Source organism: Theropithecus gelada, chromosome 5 (assembly GCF_003255815.1).
Source record: "Theropithecus gelada isolate Dixy chromosome 5, Tgel_1.0, whole genome shotgun sequence".
NCBI classification, from domain to species: domain Eukaryota; kingdom Metazoa; phylum Chordata; class Mammalia; order Primates; family Cercopithecidae; genus Theropithecus; species Theropithecus gelada.
In genome coordinates this window covers 134663355-134672766 of record NC_037672.1, presented here as the reverse complement: position 1 = coordinate 134672766, position 9412 = coordinate 134663355, and the positions used below count along the sequence as shown (strand labels likewise).

At 33.9% G+C, this 9412-nt stretch overlaps 1 pseudogene; it reads left to right on the top strand.

Moving 5' to 3' along the window:
* The first annotated feature begins 4754 nt into the window (after positions 1–4754).
* The window catches only part of LOC112624369, a 100270-nt pseudogene continuing 95612 nt past the window's right edge, over positions 4755–9412 (top strand).

Genomic DNA, 9412 nt, shown 5'->3' with positions numbered 1-9412 from the left:
TGTACCATAAGAAATAACTTAAATTTGTGAATCTTTAGCCGCCTACTGTGAAAAGCTTATATTTTCAAGTGAGAGTCAATAAACAAATGTCTAGCTCTTCATTACACCTAGTGATGAACCAGAAGTACAGCCATGACATGAATAGAGGATTCTAACTGGGGCCTGTATCAGGCTCTCTGATACAGTGTTGGGCCCAGCTACACATGTTTCAATCTGCTCATTGTAAGTAGTTATCTCAGACAGAATAATCTAATGCCAATATTTTACACCAAATACCAAAGTTTCACCAAGGCAGTTAAAAGAGATAGTTGACATATGAAAATGAGCACAGAGTCATATACTAGCAGTGAAAAGACTATCTTCCGAGAATATAACATAATAGCAATAAAAAGACTATCTTCAGAGAAAATACAATAATATATTTTCTTCTTCCTGAAAACTATCTTTCATTTGGAAGTCACTGTATCTTGCAAAAGTATGAAATACTGCAGGCAATATTTTTCAAGTATTACATTAATTTGAGGAAATTGTTGATTTGTGTTTTCTTTTTTTTGGAGATGGAGTCTCGCTTCGTCGCTCAGGCTGGAGTTCGGTGACGCGATCTCAGTTCACTGCAACCTCCGTCTCGCAGGTTCAAGCAATTCTCCTGCCTCAGCCTCCCTAGGAGCTGGGACTATAGGCGCCCGCCACCACGCCCAACTAATTTTTTTTGTATTTTTAGGAGAGACGGGGTTTAACCGTGTCACCCAGGATGTTCTCCATCTCCTGACCTTGTGATTCGCCCGGCTTGGATTCCCAAAGTGCTAGGATTACAGGCTTGAGCCACCGCACCCAGCCTGTATTTTATTTCCAATTGCCAAAAACATAGGCAGAACTATTTTTTTTCTGTGCATTTTCCAGATTTTGAAATGATTATATTACCTTAAAATAAACTCTAAATAAAATCAGATAAATAAGCTCAATATCTGTCAAATTAGATCTTAAACACATTTGATATTTCAGCTTATCTAGTGAATATCATATATCATACTCAAAAGCTAATATTAATATAGAAGAATACCTAGAAACCATGGGTGCAATTAACTTATCTGTAGTATATAACTTTTTAATCTCATTACTGGAAATTCTCTTTTTCTGCCACTGGATCTTAGAGGCATATAAAATCAAATGCTAGGCTCTTAATACTATTACATAGATAAATATATGAGTCACATATTTACGATTTATTAACAAATAGTAATTGAACACCTGCTGTTCATAAGACTCCATATAGGATACAAAGAAATAGTTTATGTCCTTGTTTTGTTTTGTTTTTTAAAAAAGACATGTACATGGAAAAACATGAAGTATTTTCTGGTAATACAGTTCTCCAAAGCTATGTGAAAATTTAAGTTTTGAAGAATCAATAGAGTCATTACAAGGTTATCAAGCAAATGAGAGAAGAATGCTAAAAAATTTAAATTTCTGAAAATATTTTTTGTTCTAAACACTAACTGTTATGAAATTACTTTCTAAGGATGGATTCCAATCAGAAATACCAGTTTTAAGCTATAGCCTGTAAATGTAGCACACAGTATTGATTAATTGAGTAAAGAAAAGTTATGGAAGAAAAAAAATGGATAATAACAAATCATTCACATTTGTTTCTTGATAACATAGGCAAAGAGTTATTTTATAGCTAAAGCCCAACCACTACTACAAAATAATAATTTCAGAATTGTCATGGCATTGAAATGATTTTGATAAACCATATGGCCCTGAAACATATTAAAAAATAAAAGATTTATGTCATTTTATTCAGTGTTTATGATAACAAAGCAGGCAAATGTTTTTATTTCTGTTTATAATCCCAGTTATTGCAACTACCTGGCTTATTTCTTCTCTTCCTTATTGAATATGGAAATATAAAAATCTGATGAGAATGAATGCTCCTGTGAAATGCTGGTTGAGAATAAAGTGGATATGATAGACCAGGCTATTTTCACTAAATTATTTTATATTTTTACCGAAAATATCAGTTGTCTTCTGTGGCCAAAGAATTAAAAGTTAGGCTTAATATTAAAGTCTGAGTTGTTCAAAACTGAACCCCAAATTGATACGGGCATACGTGGTGAGAGTCAGTTAATTGCTATGAAAATTCTGAGAAAATCTGATCAATGGGTACAAAGCTCTGTTTGTGATTATTTGGACTTAGATGATGAGAAAAAAAGAACATGCATATGTGTGTTTCATAACATTTACACAATAGGATCAAAAAGAAAGCTTTTCTCTTTTTTTTTTTTTTGTACTGGCAGACACATACTATGAAAGTATTTTAGTCAGGAGATCGAGACCATCCTGGCTAACACGGTGAAACCCCGTCTCTACTAAAAATACAAAAAAACTAGCCGGGTGAGGTGGCGGGCGCCTGTAGTCCCAGCTACTCGGGAGGCTGAGGCAGGAGAATGGCATAAACCTGGGAGACAGAGCTTGCAGTGAGCTGAGATCCGGCCACTGTACTCCAGCCTGGGTGACAGAGCGAGACTCCGTCTCAAAAAAAAAAAAAAAAAAAGAAAGTATTTTAGTTTCCAGTGTTGATAAAATTAATCTCATTAAGAGAATAATGTCCCTGAGCCAATAAGAATCCAGTCCCTGTCTCTAACAAATAGACCTAAATATATGTTAGTCGTAGAGAAGAAAGAACTTACTTCTGGTATAACAACTTAAGGTATACTTCTGATCTGCGGATGGAGGAAAGCATCACAAGCCATCTGCGAGCACAAATCTCCCAGCATGACTTTTATCATCTGTACTGCTTCTGGATGTTTGTATGATGAACTAAGATCAGCTAGATTAGTGATTTTCAACTGGGGGTGATTTTGGCCTTCCCCCAGGAGATATTAGAAATGCCTGGAGACGTTTTTGTTGTCACAACTTCAGAGTGTGGGGGTACATTCTATTGGCATCTAGTGAGGAGAGGACGGAGATGCTGTTAAACATCCTGCAGCATAGAAAATAGTCCCTCATAACAAAGAATTATCTGGCCCCAAATGTCAATAGTGCCAAGGCTGAGTAATTCTGAGCAAAGCCATTGTTTTCTCTCTGTTGAGAAACAGCTGAATTTGGGGTCCCAGCTACTGATAAAACTATGGTCTAAGAAAAGCCTCATGTGGCCAGTGTTAGCCCACCCTTACCTGGCCATAAGAATTTTCTGTTCTATTTTACGGGAGGAGAAATCGAGTTGTGATACACAAGTGAATGCCAATGATTCTTTGTCAAACTAGTTTATTCTCAACGTAAAGGACCTGTTGGTAAGGGTATTCAGTTAATTAGCTCATGGGAGTGGGTTAGAAACGATGAGTTTAACTGTTCTTCTCTGCCTGTAATTCACATGTTGACTCAGGGTTCATTCGGATTAAGCAGAGAGGAGGTAAGATCCTCAGAAATGGAGAAAGTAGAAGGTACTTCTAGGAGATTTGGGAAGAGGAGAGGGGAACAAGTCATTTTAAAAATGATCTAGAGCAATTCATTTTTTTTCTTTGGGGTGTCAAGTTACTTATCTGTAAAATATTCTGCTAAAATACAGGTCCTTCTATTTATTATTTTATGTATCAGATGATTATTCCTTCCCAGGTTCTGCCAGAGACATAGAAATGTGGAAAAGTCATTCAAACAAATGTGCTTAATGAAAAAGAAAGATGTAGCTATCATATTATCCGTTTCTATCAGTGACATACTACTGTTCTCTTAGACACTGTGCATAGAAGAATGCTTGGCAGGGAGCAGGTGCTCAATAAGTATTTGCTGGATAAATAAATGTTTCATTATCCAAAATGTGGACTTTCTTTTAATGCAATACCTGTCATTCATTTTATGAAATTCCACTTAAGCCCTGACTTTTCTTTCTTCAACATTTTTTTGACACTCATTTCTTTGTCTTCTGAATATGACTTTCTGGGAGGTGCCATCATTCTTGCCATGGCCTCCTGGTTGTTATTTATTTATTTATTTATTTAATTTTTTATTTGGTTTTTTTTAGATAGATGCATATTGCTATGTCTGCCAGGCTAGTCTTGAACTCCTGACCTCCAGCGATCCTCCTGTCTTGGCCTCCCAAAGTGCTGGGATTATAGGTGTGACCCATCGAGCTTGACCTTCTTTTATGTATATATGCATATATATATACACACACATAGACACACACATACATATATATATACACACACACATATATATATATATATTTTATTTTATTTATTTTTTTGAGACGGAGTCTGGCTCTGTCACCCAGGCTGGAGTGCAGTGGTGTGATCTCCGCTCACTGCAAGCTCCCCCTCCCGGGTTCATGCCATTCTCTTGCCTCAGCCTCCCGAGTAGCTGGGACTACAGGTGTCCACCACCATGCCTGGCTAATTTTGTATTTTTAGTAGAGACGGGGTTTCACCATGTTAGCCAGGATGGTCTAGATCTCCTGACCTCATGATTCGCCCACTTCGGCCTCCAAAAGTGCTGGAATTACAGGCGTGAGCCACTGTGACCGGCCTATATTTTTAATATTACTATCTTTTTGACTACTTTGTTGCCAAATTACTCCTTTTAATGCTTTCTGCATACTTTCTAATACTTTTAGCACATTTAATTGTTCCCTGTTGTATAAAATGAAACTCTTACCTTTATACCTTAAAAAAAATTAACACTTTAATTACTTTTACTAACTAGCTTGGAATTTTACAGTGTATTTAAAGTACTATCTGTTAAAAATTACTTTTGGCAAGATGGGTCAGAAGGTTAGTATGTCATTGAATAGGATTTTCATTAACGAGAAATAAAAAAAATTTAATCCATGTTTGACATTAACTAGTTGTGTGACTTTGGATACACCTCTTAGATAATATTGGAGTTGTGTCTCAGTTACATAATGCTTTATATTGCTATGATTTTGAAAAGAGGAAAAATATTATCTGCTATTTGAATTCTTGCAAAAGATATGTTTTACTCAATACATTAATGAAAAAAATTATGAAGAAGCTTAAATTTGGAGACCCAGGGCCCTGTGTTGCCTTAGTTACTAATAATTCTTATAAAAAATTATGTTACATAAAGTACTTAGAGGATGAATAATAAATCATTTACCACATCATTGAAGGGAAATTATTCTTTCATAAAGAAAAAGTTTAAAAATGAAATGCTTTTTTTCTCACTCCTATTGGCTTTAATCAGGCCAGCTGCCTCTTAGCAGTCAAACAACCCATTTCTCTTTTATCACTATCATTGTGTTTGAATTATCGTGGCCCTGAGATGAACTGCTGCAGGAAAATGGTTTGAAAGAAATACATACATATACATTGGCATCATTCTTCAGTCTCTTCTTTTTGGTATTTTGGTAGCACAGCTTTCAAGCCAAGTTGGCTCCTGTTCAAAACTAAAAAAAAAAAAAAAAAAAAGCAACAGTTAAACAGCTGGTACCAATTATACTAACTTCAGAGGGACTATATGCTCAATTGTCCAAGTAGCAAACTGGATGTCTGATACAATGGACTTGTTATTCTTGACTTGACCACACCACTTACATTTACTTTGCCCATTGCCTCCTATTTAAGGTAATCTCCAGAATTAGGCACCCATACACTTGCAACAAACAAGTGTTATTATTTTACTGCATTTGAATAAACTCACAAAAATCACTCCTTAAGTGTGTATACACATGAGTGGATCTTATTATCTTGGAAAAAGAAACAATTAAGAAAATTGGATGTAAAAATTTAAGTAAATATGTATCTGACATGCAATATATTTTTACACTATCATAGGGATATGGAACTTTAGAAAGAGAAATACACTTGGATAATGAAAAAATAAAATGCATATCACAGACTATTTTTTCCAGCATCAAAAAATATTAAAAATTTAGTTTCTCTCAACTTTATAGAAAGAATGAGAAAATTAAGTGGATTGCAAATGATTGATTCATGTAAACATTTGTCTTCAGAAGAACATATAATTTTCATATTACTATATTTATACTTTATGTTTTATAAATATGCCTCATTTTTTAAGGAGCTTAGACTGCAGCCCTCTAGCTGTTTGAGATGCTTATTCTCTAGAATCAGGAAGTAAATGTTGGTAATAATATTAAATATAATTTGGATAGGAAAAAATCCAGTTCATAATTTTATTCCCTAAGAAGTGCAAGTTATAAATTGGCAAGATATACTGGTTTTAATATGTTCTACTCTGAAATAGAAACTCTCTTAAGTTTACTGTAGAAAAAAATCCTTTGCTCTCCGTCAAGACAAGCATTTCACAAATCACAAAGAGGATTTTGTAACCAGGCAACCAAGGTCAGTGAGACTGTGACCAAGGTTTGGAGAACCAGCTGAACACACACACCAGGCGGAGAGAGGATTCGAGCTGCATGGAAGAAAATAAATGTGGTATTTGGAAGCACTCATTTTAAAAACCTATCATTCCGTAACACTATGCAGATGTACACTATGAAAAGCAGCTGCTTCAAGCCCACATTTTGAAGAAAAAATTATATTTTATTCAAAATATTTCCCATTATAACTGTACCCATATTAGTAAGAAAACTGGAAAATGAACAACAAAACAAAACCTTTAGACATTCTTCTAACATGGGTGATTTCACTTGGATAGTAAATGAATTCTTGACTTTCCTTGGCCAAGACAAATGATGATAAAGGGTAAATTTGCTAACCCCTATGGTCAAGAATGGTAAAAATAGATGAAATCGTTTCATGAGTTCTCCTAAACTGTTTCCAAGTAACTGAAATTGGCATTTGTATTTTTTATATTGACACACAGCATAGCATATTGATCAATACTACAGAATTATGCTACCTATCAGAATTATAGAAGGCAACAAATATGACAAAAATCAAATACTGTTATTGGTTTTAAGTTGACTGTAGAGCTGTTTGTTTCAGAATCTCAAACATGTTAGTTTCAACAGCTCAAAAATTGTCACAGTCCTGTAGACCCAAGTAATTGTGTTAGAAAATTGTATTGAGTATTGCAGTCATTTACATTGTTAATAATTGGAGTGTCTCATACAGTAAACAGTATTGTGAACAGCTTTAAAGCTGGTATGTGACTTTTCAAGCTTATCTAAGTCTCAGATGAATGGATTTGGTAGGTAATTTGGATACATTTGGCTATTACACTGTTCGCTTACTTTCCACCAATGTTTTCCATAAGATATGTTCGTATCTGTGTCAAGAGACTGCCAATTGCCTAAGGTGTGCACCAACATGCTCAGAGAAGCTATTGTGTTATCTTGGTTCAATCAACTTGACATTTAGTTTTATGATAACATATTTAAATTATTCCAGCCTAAACCTAGTGATGAAATTCCAGATGCAACTTTATCAGTATACACATTTTCTAGGAAATATATTACCTGGCTGAAGAAATGAAAAGAATGTAGAATGTATTTATGAAACCAGAATGTCAGATTTTCACATATTATAAAAATACAGCATGAGCAAATGCAAACATTTTTTAAAATCATGCATTCATCTTGTCTGACTCTTTCCTTTCCACTTCGATTTTTACTGATTATACATCTAACTAAGCTTCAGTGAGGTCATAATTAAATGTAATGTTGTTTTTGGTTTAAAGGGAAATCCGTAATCACAGTAATGTGTGTTCATGGAACCTGAGTGTTATCATATGAACATAGACACCTGACCCAAAACCACAGGCAGTAGTTCACATGATGTTGAGAAAATGTTTCTATCCCCAATGTTTATAGGTGAAATCATAAGCTGTTTGGTTCAGCTAGTATTTTCTGAACTTATAACCTTTCCCGCTTAGTGACCTGGAATAAGGGAATATGACATTATATTGCAGGAACTCTATATACAGTTAAGAATTTAAGCCCCTGTGGACTGAACAGTAGGGAAGTAAGATTCAGTAATTCACCCTCTGAACCAATAACTGACTGTATCAGAAGACTGTCATGTGCCACATTAAAGTTCACTTAAACACTATATTAAGAGCCAGATTGTTTGTAATGCATGAGAAAGTCATTGTGAGCAAGCTAGATATGGATGAAAACTATCTAGATGTAACTGTTGCACAGATTTTGCTTTATGACTGGCAGTAGGGACTCCATTTTAAAGGTCTACTTCTGTATTTCTAACATTAAATCTCCAAAGGTGTCATATTGTCCATACCTTCTAAGAGGTAAATAAAAAGTATTTCTTAATGTTTTCATAGAAGCCAAATTTAAGTGGAACAAAGAATGTAGCAGAATTTAAAAAGAAATGAACCATAAGCCAAAACATATCAAGAGCATTGCTAAACGAATAAAGGTTTTTCCTAATATATGCACTGTGTATAACCACACATCCTTTAGTAAAAAAGTCAAATTTAAAAATATTTTATTCAGAAGTCATCCTTTGGCTTGATGAACAAATATGATTGAATGCCATTTTAGATAGGAATAATTACTTGGAAAAATTATCATTTAGTAACTTAATATTTTAGTTTTAATAAATATGTAAATATAGCCTCTTTAAATATGTCTACAAATATCTACTGGCCCTTTTATCCTGCCATAAAAATGAATGTGCTTCAAAACAGATTAGCCATAAGGTTTTCATAATTTCTAAAATTCACAATAAATGACATCTGTGAGCCAGATGGAATTAATGAAAATGTCCCTTTACTTCCTGTGTTGCTCAAGAGAAAAATAATACTGATTATTTTGACCTCAAAACAACTAGAGTTTTATTGTCTGCAGATTGCATCATTTTTCACATTTGATCCTAGAACAAAATGATTTCCACATTAACAGTTATTTCAGTTATTTTGTTTCTTGTTTTTTAAAAATTGATGCTTTAAGAAACAATACCTATTGAAAATTAAAAAAACTTTCACATTAACCAGATAATAAGTCCTCTGGGCTCCTAGTACAAATCTGGCTCTCTTAGCACTAAACTCTGGCAGACAAGGAACATGAAGATATAGCAAGTATTAGTTCAAGTTTTAAATTATGTATTGACATACTTCTTTAATAGTTAAATGTGAAGCTTTAAAAGTTATTTCTTAAAATATCTAAAATTGGATATTCTATACTAGAAAAATAAAAAGGCAAAATCAACAATTTCCAGGTCAGTTCACTTGCAAAAATAACTTTTAGCATAAATAAATTGTCTAACACACTTAGCACTTCATTTAATCTGTCTAGTTTTAGTCATAAGCAATGCAGTGGATGTAAGAATGCACTTACTTGGAGATATTGCCAAAGAAAACAATCATGAAGAACAGGAAGACAAAAACTCCAATTCTGAAGGACAAGTTTATTAAGAAATACATTACATTTACAAATGTAGAAAACTGAGACAAATGCATGTGGAAAAATATTTTTATGAGATCTGCATCTTTGGATACACTTTTATTTTACACT